This window comes from Lathyrus oleraceus, chromosome 3, assembly GCF_024323335.1.
Source record: "Lathyrus oleraceus cultivar Zhongwan6 chromosome 3, CAAS_Psat_ZW6_1.0, whole genome shotgun sequence".
Lineage (NCBI taxonomy): Eukaryota > Viridiplantae > Streptophyta > Magnoliopsida > Fabales > Fabaceae > Lathyrus > Lathyrus oleraceus.
Genome location: NC_066581.1, coordinates 350,029,532 through 350,043,266, shown reverse-complemented (window position 1 = coordinate 350,043,266; position 13,735 = coordinate 350,029,532). Strand labels below are relative to the sequence as shown.

Sequence of the window (13,735 nt, the reverse complement as noted above, 5' to 3'; positions counted from 1 at the left end):
TTAATATAATTGCATGAGCGTGGCTTCTCGGGTTAGGTTGGGGTTGTCCAGGGAATGTACCAGTTGGGGCAGCAGTAGGTGCTTGTTGTTGAGCTACTTGTGATATTTGTGTTTCCAGCATTTTGTTATGGGTAGCCAGGGCATCTACTTTGCTTGCTAGTTGTTTAAGTTGTTCGCCAGTGTGTACATTCTGGTTTAAAAAAATCTTTATTGGTTTGTTGTTGGGAAGCTATAAAGTTTTCCATCATGATTTCCAAGTTGGATTTCCTAGGGGCGTTATTGTTAGGCATGGATGGGTTCGGTTTCTGATATCCTGGAGGTATAGCTGGGGCTTGATTTGGAGATTGTCCAGGTGCGTACAAAGCATTATTACTCTTATATGAAAAGTTTGGATGGTTCTTCCAATTTGAGTTATAGGTATGTGAGTAGGGGCTTCCTTGAGCATAGTTCACTTGCTCTGCTTGGATTCCTGTCAAGAGTTGACAATCCGTAGGGGTGTGACCTTGGATTCCACAGACCTCGCAATTCCGAGTTATAGCAACCACGGCGGTTGGAGGCGATACATTTAAACTTTCAATTTTCTGGACCAGAGCATCCACTTTTGCATGAACGTGATCAAGGTTACTTATCTCGTACATGCCAGTTTTCGTTTGAGGTTTTTCCACCATTGTTCGTTCGGTTCCCCACTGATAGTGGTTTTGGGCCATGCTCTCGATAAGCTGGTAAGCATCAGCATAAGGTTTGTTCATTAGTGCACCACCTGCAGCGGCGTCTATTGTTAACCTTGTGTTGTACAAGAGACCATTATAAAATGTGTGAATTACTAACCAGTCTTCCAAACCATGGTGTGGGCAAAGTCGCATCATGTCTTTGTATCTTTCCCATGCTTCGAAAAGAGACTCGTTGTCTTTCTGTTTAAATCCGTTTATCTGGGCTCTTAACATAGCTGTTTTGCTTGGCGGAAAGTATCGGGCAAGAAAAACTTTCTTCAACTCGTTCCATGTGGTGACAGAGTTTGAAGGGAGAGACTGAAGCCATCTTCTAGCGCTATCTCTTAATGAGAAAGGAAAAAGACGAAGTCGAATTGCCTCTGAAGTGACACCATTAGCTTTAACAGTATCAGCGTATTGGACAAATACGGATAAATGAAGGTTTGGATCCTCGGTAGGATTTCCAGAGAATTGGTTCTGTTGCACAGCCTGCAACAGCGAAGGTTTAAGTTCGAAGTTGTTTGCTTCGATTGCGGGCGGAGCAATACTTGAATGCGGTTCATCTTGCGATGGAGCGGCGTAATCTCTAAGAGCACGAGCTGGTTCTGCCATCTCGGTTATCGAAGGAAAAATGTTTTTGAGATCAGGAAGTTCTACAGGAGGGAGATTGTTTGCAGCACGATATTCCCGAATTCGTCGTAGGACTCGGAGATATAGTTCGATATCGTTGATTCGTAAATAGAGCGGTTCGCCTTGTGAGCGAGTGCGTGGCATACAAATCAACGAAAGAAAGAATAGAAGAAAAAGAAACCTTAGTCTCTACAGCGTAACGGAAGAGTTACGATATCGATTAAATAAAAGTCCCCGGCAACGGCGCCAAAAACTTGATCGCTCGACTTTATGAGTCGAATTTGGGGTACAAACTGCAAGTGCACAGTTCTATCGCGTAGTTTTAAAAGATATCGATCCCACAGGGACTTATGAATCGATATACCGTTATCTAAGGTTACTTCGTAAAGCTAAGGTGGTTTATGGTTGATTATTTGGGGGAAAAGCTAAAAACTGAACTAAGATCTAGATTAAATATTAATAAAGCGGATATCGGTATGTAGTTCGTCGTAATTAGGGAATCAATTCTTCGTCGGTTTCTTGGTTTTAAAATAAATCTTTTCAGTTGACTTTATTGATTAAAAGTTTTATCTCAAACTCTCGCTCTGTTGATTAAACCATGATTTTATGTTAATGTAGCTGTCACTTATAATTAAGTCAAAAACCATTTTTTGAAAGCAATACAGTCCATAGAAACTCTTTTCAAGAAAACACTGACCGTTTAAACACCCTTATCTCAAACTCTCGCTCTGTTGACTTAGGTTATATAATTAAATTCGAATGCTTAACTCTCGTCCTCACATTCAATCTTTAAAAATACTTTTTGGAAAAGATCGGAATTTAATTAACTCTAAAACTTGCTCTCGCCCTGATCTAGAATTAATGTCTAATTTACACTGTCCAGTTAAAACCTCAAACTCTCGCTCTATTGATTTTAACTTCTTTATGTCTTTTTCTTTCGTAAAAACTTTTGTTATTAAACCTGTAAATTGAGACCGTAAAAAGAGTGATTTTAATTTTAAATTAGATTAAACCGACTTAGTTTTGATTCCTTATTCCGCTTACTTTACATACCGATATCTAAGCGAATTAGCCAGACATGCTAAACAAACTAAAATACTTATCATGCATAAACAGACTCATCCCAGGCAGATAATATAAATAAATAATAAAACAAAGCATTAAATAATAATTAAAGAACCTGAATGAGTTAAACAATAGTCTTGAACACTCCACCACAAGCCGGTAGGATTTGTTCTTGGATTCTTCAATTAACAACAAATTAAAACGAAGGAAATAAAAAACTAGATTCTAACGTAAGGTTAGATCCGGTAAAAAGGTACACAATAGTTTCCGGTGTAGAAACTATTGTGCGAAAAGAATTAACTAAATGCTAAAAAGGAAAATAGAAATTGCAAGGGAAATAGTGTAGAACTCGTAAAAATAATAAAGAAACAATAATGCTTAAGTTGCTGAAAAAGAAAATATGCAAAAGCGAAAACGGCAAAGGAAAAAATATGGAAAAGCTTCGGAACCCTTTTAGGTTTTGCAAGTGGCTATTTATATTGATGCTTGAGTAACCGCTTCCGCTTCCAAAAAGGTCTTTAACGTGCATAAAAGTTGGGCGTGGATATAGGGCTCAATACTCCCTCAACGTCTCTGAGGCGTTCCTTGCGCCAAAAATGTAGGGGAATGGTGTGACGTTCGTCACACCATGTGTGACGTCCGTCATAGGAGTGTGCAAGGCGTGACGCTCGTCACAGCCTCTGTGACGTCCGTCACATGCACGGCACCTGCGTTTTGTGCTTTGGGCTGGGCTTTGACATTTGGTTCATTTTCTCTCCTTTTTGCACCTCCTTTTCTTCCATTTTTACTTGTGCTTCAAAATAAGCCACCTGAGACAAATAGGAAGAAAATACCGCATAATATCTAATAAAATGAAGTGAACTGAAATAAATAATAATAAAATTTAATTGAATTAAGTCCTAAAATATGATATAATTTCGTGTTATCAGTTATCCCTGCAAAAGTCATGTGAGCCCTCACAAAAACTCAACAAAAGGGTTAGTGAAACACCATAAGCATTTTTTTCATGGATAACAGTATGGTTTCAGAAACCTCAAACCCTGTGGCATACACTTCAGAAATCATGTGATTAAACATTCAAGGCATAGGTTTCACCCATTCATAATACATAACACATTTAAAACATTCAAATTGAAGGCGTAAAATAATGGGAATAGGGCAAACCTGATTGGAGAGCTTGATTGAAATTGAGTTGCACCCGTGAGGCCCTTCAGGGTTTGGAGGTTGCTCTGAATTCTCTGTCAGGTTTCTCTTCAGGTTTTGTCCAGGGTTTTGTTCCAAGGAAACCTCAGAGTATTTTGCTTCTCTTCCTTTTTCTCAAGTGAAGCCTTGGTATTTATAGACTGAATTTCATGGTTTTGTGGGCTCAAATGAGAGAGACCCAAGTCCAAAATTTTTTATTATATTTTATTTATTTTTTTATTTATTTTTTTTGTAAATTTTTTTTTTTTATTATTATTTTTTTTTTCTTTTTTTTTTTCCATTTTTTTTTTCGTTTTTTTTTTTTCGGATCTAATTCTGATTGACATGATGAAATGCAATATGAAATGCTAAATGAATGCATGAATGAGGAGGGCAAATTTTGGGGTGTTACAGCTGCCCCTATTCAATCATCAGCTAAACCGAGTAGGATGAAAGCGAACAGCTTATCAGACAAACGGGGTGAGCTGTGATTAAATACCAAAGACAGACCGAAAATTTGCGCTCTGAGAACACCACAAAAACGCGCAAATACACCGTGCTGTTTATTTTTCTTCCGATCCTCTGGCTTAATCTGGAGTTTCGATCCTCTGGCTGAACCTATACTCAATTTAGTCCTCTGATTGGATATTAATTTTGATCCTCGGGCTGGATACGATTTTGATCTTCTGGCTAGATCTTCTTCGATCTTCTGGCTAGATCTCCTCCGTTTCGATTCTCTGGCTGAATCTATTTCCTTTGATTCTCTGGCTGAATCTACTTCGATCTTCTGGCTAGATCTGAATTGTTGCGATTTTCGATCTTCTGGCTAGATCTTCTTTGTTTCGATTCTCTGGCTGAATCTACTTCGATCTTCTGGCTAGATCTGGATTGTTTTGATGATAAATTCCCGTCATTAGGATCCCGCATCTGAGGCATGCGCTGGTTGACCCTCTTTTGAAATCTACACCCAACCTTCATATTAGATATGCAGCTTCGAGAATATTCCACTTTTGGGCTTCGTACATATTCTTCGGGCTAGAACATGTTGTAACGACTCCTCAATTAGACTTGGGTTTGCTGGGGAAATAAAGCTTGTAGGCGACTTCACTGGGGAATCTTCAAATTGAGCCTTAGGCTGGCTTACTGGAACACGATTCTCAGGCTGAATCTTCGAAATGACCCTCAGGCTGGATCACTGGAACACGATTCTCAGGCTGAATCTTTGAAATGACCCTCAGGCTGGATCACTAGAACACGATTCTCAGGCTGAATCTTCGAAATGGACCCTCAGGCTGGATCACTGGAACACGATTCTCAGGCTGAATCTCCAAAATGAACCTCAGGCCGGATCACTGGAACACGATTCTCAGGCTGAATCTTCAAAATGACCCTCAGGCTGGATCACTGGAAAACGATTCTCAGGCTGAATCTTCAAAATGACCCTTAGGTTGGATCATTGGAAAACGATTCTCAGGCTGAATCTTCAAAACGACCATCAGGCTGGATCACTCACGCTTGATCCTCTGGCTAGATCTCATGACCTTGGTTGTAAAGTAATTCTTCAGTCTGCTTGGAAGAACCTGTTTATCAGCTTATGTGTATGCTTGATATGATATGCATGCAAATGCAAATGTTATGCATGGTGTAAAAAGAAATCTGCTTGGGGAAGCAAACTCCGGTAGGGAACAGATCGTTGTATCAATCCTTGAATGCTCTGTGGGGAATGATCCGTCTGCCGGGACCAATGAGCCACCAAAAATAAATTGGCTGCTTGAAAAGTTGACCTTGCGGGGGGAGTATCAACTATGGAAACTTTGTTCGGCGAGGCTCTGTGAGGAGAGTCCGTGGGGAAAACACTTCTTGGGGAAATGTCGTAGGAAACGGCCTTTGCTGGGGATATGAACTTGCTAATCGCCCTCAAGCTGGGGATTAACAAATCTGTTAAAAATAATTTGCTGGGGAATGAGATGAACACTGGGAACGCCACCCTCTCATCTGTTGCTTATGCAACCACTCCGCTGTTGCTAGGAAGATACAGTCTGACACTGTCAACTCCACTGGGGATATATAGTCTGGATACTGTCAACTCTACTGGGGATAAACAGTCTGGATACTGTCAACTCTGTTGGGGAACATGCTCTGCTGAGGAGAGACTTTGTCAACCGCTTGGGGATGAGGATTCATGACTTGGCATCCGGTTCCTGTGACCTGCAACCAAAAATACACGTATGCCTCGGGGAATTACTCGGTTTGAATTCACCGTTCGGGATTAAGCACATTCAAAGCAATTTTAAATGTTTTCCTTTGCAAATCATCTGCAAAAGCCACCATTATGTTCATATGCAATATGTTTTATCAAAAATTCGGATATTTTTGCAAACAAACTGATAAATGAAAAATAAAGAGGCTCTTTAACTGAATTATTCGACTCTTAATGGGGAGAAAATTTGTGCCAGGAATAGGCGAGGGTATCAGGAAGCTGATCCCTGAAAAGAGGTGATCGCTATAAAAAGAGAACTATCCTAATGACAACGGGGATACGGGGTCCCACTGAGTTTCGACTCTGCTATGACTCGTATGTCCTCAAGACGCTCTGCTCATCTTGCTTTCTGAAGTGGATGATTAGTCGATCTTTAACCTTCGAAGATTGCCGGATTGAATGAAACGGTGATATAACACTGATGAACTCAGATCACAGTCATTCGCTTATTCCCTAACTTTTGCCTGGATCGCCCCCTTTTCGGGTTTTCAATCCATCGGGATACCCATTTTTGCCTGAGCCGCCCTTTTGGGTTTTCGACTCACCGGGTGTACTCTTTTTTTATATCCCTAATTTTTGCCCGAACCTCTTTATTCTCTTTTTGTTGGGATGCCCATTTTTGCCTGGACTATTCTTTTTACTTGTCCAGTGGGTCAATTTTATGCGAAGTATTTTTTTAACTGCGTCTGAGTTGACAGGGGATGGGAATCCTTCGCCATCCATGGTTGTTAGCATCAAAGCTCCGCCATAGAAAATCCTTTTAACCACGTACGGACCCTCATAGTTCGGTGTCCATTTGCCCCTGTGATCTGTGTTGGGAGGAAGAAATCTTTTGAGTACCAATTCACCGACTTGATACCCCCGAGGGCGCACTTTCTGACCAAATACTTTCTTCATTCGTCTCTGACCGAGATACGTCAATTCTGGGTACGTAGTTCCAGTATAGCACCGTAATCATCGAAGACAAGGTAAACAAAGCATCAGCAAATTGGTTTTCTTCAAAAGAAAGTCAACAATCTTCTCGTGTAGTCTCTGTAAGGAGCCAGATGAGGCTGAGGTGTATACCATTTCCCATTGGTTTGATTGATGACCAAAGCTGAATCCCCGTATACATCCAGGGTTTTAATCTGTATATTGACGGCTTCCTCAAGTCTTAGGATACAAGCTTCGTATTTGGCTTCATTGTTGGTGCAGGGAAAAGTTATTCTGGCACCAAATGGCATATGAACCCCCTTCCGGTGTGATCAACACTATACCAACTCCGCGACCATTGACGTGGACCGCCCCATCAAACATCATAACCCATTTGGATTCAGGGTCAGGCCCCTCCTCCGGGAGTGGTTCCTCTCAATCTTTCGATTTGAGAAATATGATGTCCTCATCAGGAAAGTCAAACCTCATAGGTTGGTAATCATCAATCGGTTGCTCTGCAAGATAGTCTGACAAGACACTTCCCTTGATGGCTTTTTGTGAAGTGTATTGGATGTCATACTCTGTCAGTATCATTTGTCGCCTAGTAACCTTTCCGGTAAGTGATGGTTTTTCAAAAATATACTTGACTGGATCCATTTTTGATATCAATAGAGTCGTGTGAGTCAACATATACTGTCTTAGTCGGCGAGCAACCCATGCCAAAGCGCGGCAAGTTTTCTCGAGCAATGAGTATCTTTGTTCACAGTCGGTAAACTTTTTCTAAGGTAGTATATTGCATGCTCTTTTCGACCTGACTCGTCATGCTGACCGAGCACACAACCCATTGACCTTTCTAACACAGTCAAGTACATGTTCAACGGTCTTTCCTCTCGGCCTGTAGACTGGCCCCGATCTTGATCTCTTTCTTGTCGTCTTCGGTACCAACGTTGATGGTCTCAACCACCTCCTGATAAGGTGTAATAGCTTGGTCCTCCTGTTTCAACAATCTAGCTAACCCTTCAGGCAATTCACAATCTTCCTCAGCCCCTTCTTCGGCTTGATAGATAGGATTGTCGAAGTCATACTTGGCCATAGCAGTGTCGTTAGCAGTGAGATCCGAGTGGTCGGCTCTGCATGATGGAGGATCATGCTTTACCTTAGAATGAGAGATTTTTTTTTGAAAGAAAGGAAAAACGAAAAAAGAAACATTGCCATTTTTTTCTGTAAAAAGTAAAAAAAACTGAAAGAAAGAGAACACAAAATTGTTTGCAAAAGCCGTCCTTTATTGATGATAAAAATAATTGCGAAACGTAACTAAATGGATGGCCCTACAAATGAGCCGTTACACCTTGGGCAAAGTGTAAGACTTTATTATGCATGTAATAAAGGAAAACAATAAAAATCACTCTTTCAGCAGAGTAACCTGGACGGTTTTTTCAGACGACCAATTGTCGAGCTTTTCTCCCGGGACACAGGGGCGAATCCAGCTATCTAAGTCACAGTCGCTGTCAGCCTTGTCTTCATCTGCAGCATTGACGGTGTGGGGGGAAACCAAACCCCCGCTGGAGAGAGTACCGGTTCCATTCTTCTGAGATCCCGGAGCATACCCCAATCCAAACTTGTCTTCTTTGATGACTGGCTCCACAAATTTGCCCCAACCTTGGGCATTACCAGCTTTAACCACTTCGACAGCTTGCTTGTATGAAGAGATAGAAGTCCCGACCTTCTCAAACTCAGGTGAAAAGACAGCTTCGGGCGCGACCTCATTGATGTTTGTAGTTTCGAAGCCCTGACACAGCATCTCATGCATCTCGCCATCCATCTCTACATACTTAAATGTAGACAGGTGGCTAACAAAAATATCCTCTTCACCACAGACAGTGACGACCTGACCTTCTAGTTCATATTTGAGCTTCTGGTGGAGGGTAAAAGTAACAGCACCGGCAGCATGAATCCAAGGCCGACCTAGCAGACAGCTGTAGGCAGGCTGGATATCCATCACATAAAAGGTGCTCTTGAACACCTGCGGTCCAATCTTAACTGGAAACTCAGCTTCGCCAAAAACAGCTCTCTTAGAGCCATCAAAAGCCCTCACAACTAAGTTACTTGGCCTCAGGATGATGCCATCGCAATCCAACTTCATTAAGGCTTTCTTTGGAAGAACATTCAGAGAAGAGCCTGTATCAACCAAAACATGGGAAAGCACCACCCCTTTACACTCCATTGTGATATGCAAGGCTTTGTTGTGATTCCTGCCCTCAGGTGTCAGGTCATTATCGGTGAAACCTAGCCCCCGACTAGCGTTTACATTGGAAACTACCGACTCCAGCTGGTTAACAGTTATCTCCGGTGGAACATAGGCCATATTCAGTACTTTCAACAAGGCTGCTCTGTGCGCCTCAGAGCACAGCAATAGTGAGAGAATGGAGATCTTTGAGGGTGTCTGATTTAGCTGGTCGACTACCTTGTAGTCACTTTTCTTGATAATCCTCATAAACTCATCCACTTCCTTCTCGAATGCGGTCTTAGGAGGATCTTCCTCAGTAGTAACCTCTTCGGTGGATACCTGTTTCCCTTTAGCCTTGGCAGCTGCCTCGGCTTCAGTATTCGCGCGTAATATCGATGGTGCAAATAGGCGTCCACTGCGAGTGAAGCCACCAACCCCTCCAACATTGTCTACAGCGGAGCTACCAATGTCAATGTCTTATTCGTTAACTTTCTGCCCCTGGCAGTAGATATCAGCCCCATAGTGCCACAGGATAACACTGTCTTTCTCATACGGAACGGGTCCTGGTATTGTGATAGTGATCGGACCAACCAAAGTCGGTTGAGGGCTATCAGAGTAAATTGCAACTGGTGCTGAACTTTCGATGTTCACCGCTGCTGGTTCTGTACTTTCTGGGAAATATATAAAACGTCACCGTCGATACATCATTCTTCACTGGACGGGCCTGATCGAACTGAAGACAACCTTCATCTATCAGTTGCTGAATACCCCTTCTCAAACTGTCACATCCGTTTTCGGCAGCTTGACAATTTCTGCATTCTTCCCCACAGCCCGGGAAAATCTGTCCTTTTAGAAGTCGGTCTTTAACCACCGATAGCGAAGTCTTCACCTTAGTCACATCAGAAACCAAATTCAAAGTTTCCCCACTATCAACAACATTAATCCTCTGCCCGCCGTGAGTCGGCATCGGGTTCTGGATAACATTAGGCACCAGAGCAAAATTGATAGCCTGGGCATCTCTCAAATCTTGTACCTTTAACTGGAGAGCCTTGCAATTATCTGTAGTATGGCCAGGTGCGTTGGAGTGAAAAGCGCATCTGGCGTTGACATCATAACCTCTAGGCAAATTATTGGGATCGATTGGTGGGGCCAGAGTTCTCAATGTAACCAGATTCATGTCAATCAGCTTGGGAAGTAATACTGAATAAGGCATTGGGATTGGCTCGATGACCCGGTCCGTCTTCCTTGGACGTTGTTGATAGTGTCTCTGCTGACCCGGATTACCTCCTTGTTGTTGATTGTTATACCTGGGTTGTTGTTGCGGATGATATTGCGGTTGAGGAACAGGTGTTGGAATAGTGACTGCGGCCACTTGATCTTGATAATAATTAGGGCGTCCTTTACTCCTGCCTCTGCCGGCATACACAACGCTTGCCTCGCCTTCTTTTCTTCGCTGACCGTTACCAGCAAACGGTCTCTTGGGACCTGATGGGTTGGAAACACTATTGTCTTAAATTCGGCCCATCTTCAACAGACTCCCGATTCTTTCTCCAGCAATTACTATCTCTGCAAAGCTGATTGACGGGCAAGCAACCAATCTCTCAATATAATTGCCTTGAAGAGTGTTCATGAACATGTCCGCCATCTCCCTTTCAGACATAGGGGGTTGGACGGACGCAGCAATCTGTCTCCAACGCTGAGCATACTCTCTAAAGGTTTCCTTGGCAGTCTGAGACATACCTTGCAACAAGGTCCGATTTGGAGCCATGTCCAAGTTGTATTGATATTGGTTGACAAAAGCCTCTGCCAAGTCTTTCCGGCTCTTGATGGTAGTACGAGACAAATGAGAATACCATTCACGAGAAGCTCCAGTTAGACTGTCTTCAAAATAGTACATCCACAGCTTTTCATCTTCCGTGTGAGCTCCCAACCTTCCCAAATAAGATTGGAGATGAGTGCGTGGGCAAGAAGCCCCGTTGTATTTCTCAAAAGTAGGGGGTTTGAACTTGTGAGGAATCCTTACTCCCTGAACCAGACCAAGATTTGTGACATCAAAGCCTAAGGAATTTTGAGACTCCAAAGATTTGAGCTTCTCAGCAAGCTCATCCATACGGCGAGTGGTCTCGAGGGCCTCGGCGTGCAAAGAAAATTGATCATACTGATAATCTTCAGTAATGGGGTGCCCGTTAATCCAAATTCCTTGATTCACATTGTACCTTCCGCCAATACCATTTCCAACATTCCTTGTGTTGCCAACATTACCCGGGTTTCCATCAGCATTTGCGTTACCCGCGTTACCAATGTTCACAGGGTTATCAGCGTTCCCAGGGTTACCAGGGTTTCCCTCAGCATTTCTTGACCTGCTGCCATACCAGTCATCAATGTCATGAACTGATCCATCCTTTCACGCATATCAGCCAGCTCTTTCTGTACTTGGTCCATCGCTAGTCGTGGACGGTTTTCCTTTGTCGGGTATCTGTGAACTCGCTTGGGACCAATAATTGCCTGATACATGGAACAAACATTAGACACTGCGGTGACACCTGCAAAACAAACAAGGGTTAGTATGCATGGTATGCGATGCACTGCTTATTCAGTTTTGAGGCATCCCCGTTTTGAAAGGGAATACCCTGCAAATGAATAAGCATGATATGTTGGATGCAAATATGCAAATGATGTTATGCAATGCAAAGGCATGTCAATCAAAATTGATGGATCCGCTTGAACATCTGTCGGGTTGCACTTCCTGGAGAGAAATTCACTGAGGAATATAATACAAGACCAAAACTCTGCTCCAGAAAACCGGGTTGGTTGGAGGTTAAGGTTTCCTGAATTTAGCCCACCCCTCACTGGTAGGTTCTAAGAACAGAAGTTCGTCAGCTTCAGCCCTTCAGTCGCGAATAATACGTTTACCACTGAAGGTTTGGCATTATTACGGGATAAAAGACCTCCACTGACTCCCCTCAACAGGACATCCTAAAGCAAGTTCCCAGTCTCGGGGTCCTCGGATTGATCAGCGAGAATGCGCCCACCAGAGCTAACATAATCACGTCTCGGAGGAGAGGCCTCGACTGAGTTCTCGGGAAATAGTCACCAGAGTCGACGATTTCTAAAGGAACACCATGTCGTTACGGAACATCCGTAGGACATAATATATCCAAAAGAAACCTCGTCTGGGTGTGGTTCTTCACGAACGACTTAACGTAGCAACATGCCACGCAAGCCTCATGATCATCCACTCTAAAACCTGTGTGTACACTCAAGCCTGGGTAATGGGCTTATCTCTCATAGAACATCCCATCCCAACAAACAAACAAACAGATCCAATAGATACAACAGATGCATGCAAGCAGGTAAGCAAATAAATGTACAAAAGCATGAACACCCAATAAACAAGAAATCACACAAGCTAGGAGGGACTCGCTTAGGGAAGACGGACCAGCAAGAGGTCAACTTCTTAGTCCCCAGCAGAGTCGCCAGCTGTCGCAACCTGAAAAATACAGTGCGCAAAAAAAAACAACCGGCGAAAGAAAAAGACAGAAGAGTCGCCACCGTGCGTTATTCATCCCAAAGGAGGGAAAAGAAACGCTCGAAGTAAACCTGAAAAAGGAAAGGACAAGACGGAGTCTCGCAACCAAATCTTGGGTTCGGGAGTCGGTTATGCGAAGGGAAGGTATTAACACCCCTACGCATCCGTAGTACTCTACGGGATCCACTTTTGTAGTTTTCGTCTAAAGGGTGTGGGTTTACCTAATGTGCTATTTACTAAAAAAAGGGTTAAATGAGAATGACTCGCGCGGATGTCGCATCCACTGCATACGTATCTCATCTGAATATGAGAATCAGAGTCTTCGTAGCTCGGCTGACCTATGGGTTGGGGGATGTGTGCTCGCTAAGACATCGCGTCTTATGCCTACGTATCTCATCTGGAATGAGAATCAGAGCAAGCCGTAGTTCGGCTAACTACGGGGTTGTGGATTGGGTTTTGGACGAACGACGTCACTACGTAATCTACCGGATGCTCGACCTTTGGAGACTTACTCGCCTGTAGTAGAAGGAGTAAACGTGTGTTATGGAGAAGAAAAATCAATGAAGGGTTTGTTTGCATTATAGGAATGCGCATGCAAAAGGGTAATGAGTATAAGACCTCATAGCTCTTAACCCTGGACAAAGGAACCTGCATAAAGTAAACACAAAAACATTGCCTCCTATCGAGGTCTTCCAGCTAGGAAAGCAGTAAAATGCGGGAAAAATGTAAAAGTACCACGCGGATAAAGATCCGAAGTAACAACAATTAGAGGAATGGGAAACCCTGAGATCCTTCCAAGCTAACATCATCAAAGAAAGTGGGTCAGTACAGGTAATCAGAATGAACCTCCAGGGGTTATCCCACAAATAAAGTGGGAAACCACGCAAGTTATCCCTGCAAAAGTCATGTGAGCCCTCACAAAAACTCAACAAAAGGGTTAGTGAAACACCATAAGCATTTTTTTCATGGATAACAGTATGGTTTCAGAAACCTCAAACCCTGTGGCATACACTTCAGAAATCATGTGATTAAACATTCAAGGCATAGGTTTCACCCATTCATAATACATAACACATTTAAAACATTCAAATTGAAGGCGTAAAATAATGGGAATAGGGCAAACCTGATTGGAGAGCTTGATTGAAATTGAGTTGCACCCGTGAGGCCCTTCAGGGTTTGGAGGCTGCTCTGAATTCTCTGTCAGGTTTCTCTTCAGGTTT

At 42.9% G+C, this 13,735-nt stretch overlaps 1 pseudogene; it reads left to right on the top strand.

Annotated features, from left to right (window-relative positions):
- The first annotated feature begins 837 nt into the window (after positions 1-837).
- Positions 838-937, top strand: LOC127134029 (uncharacterized; annotated as a pseudogene).
- Positions 938-13,735: the final 12,798 nt, after the last annotated feature.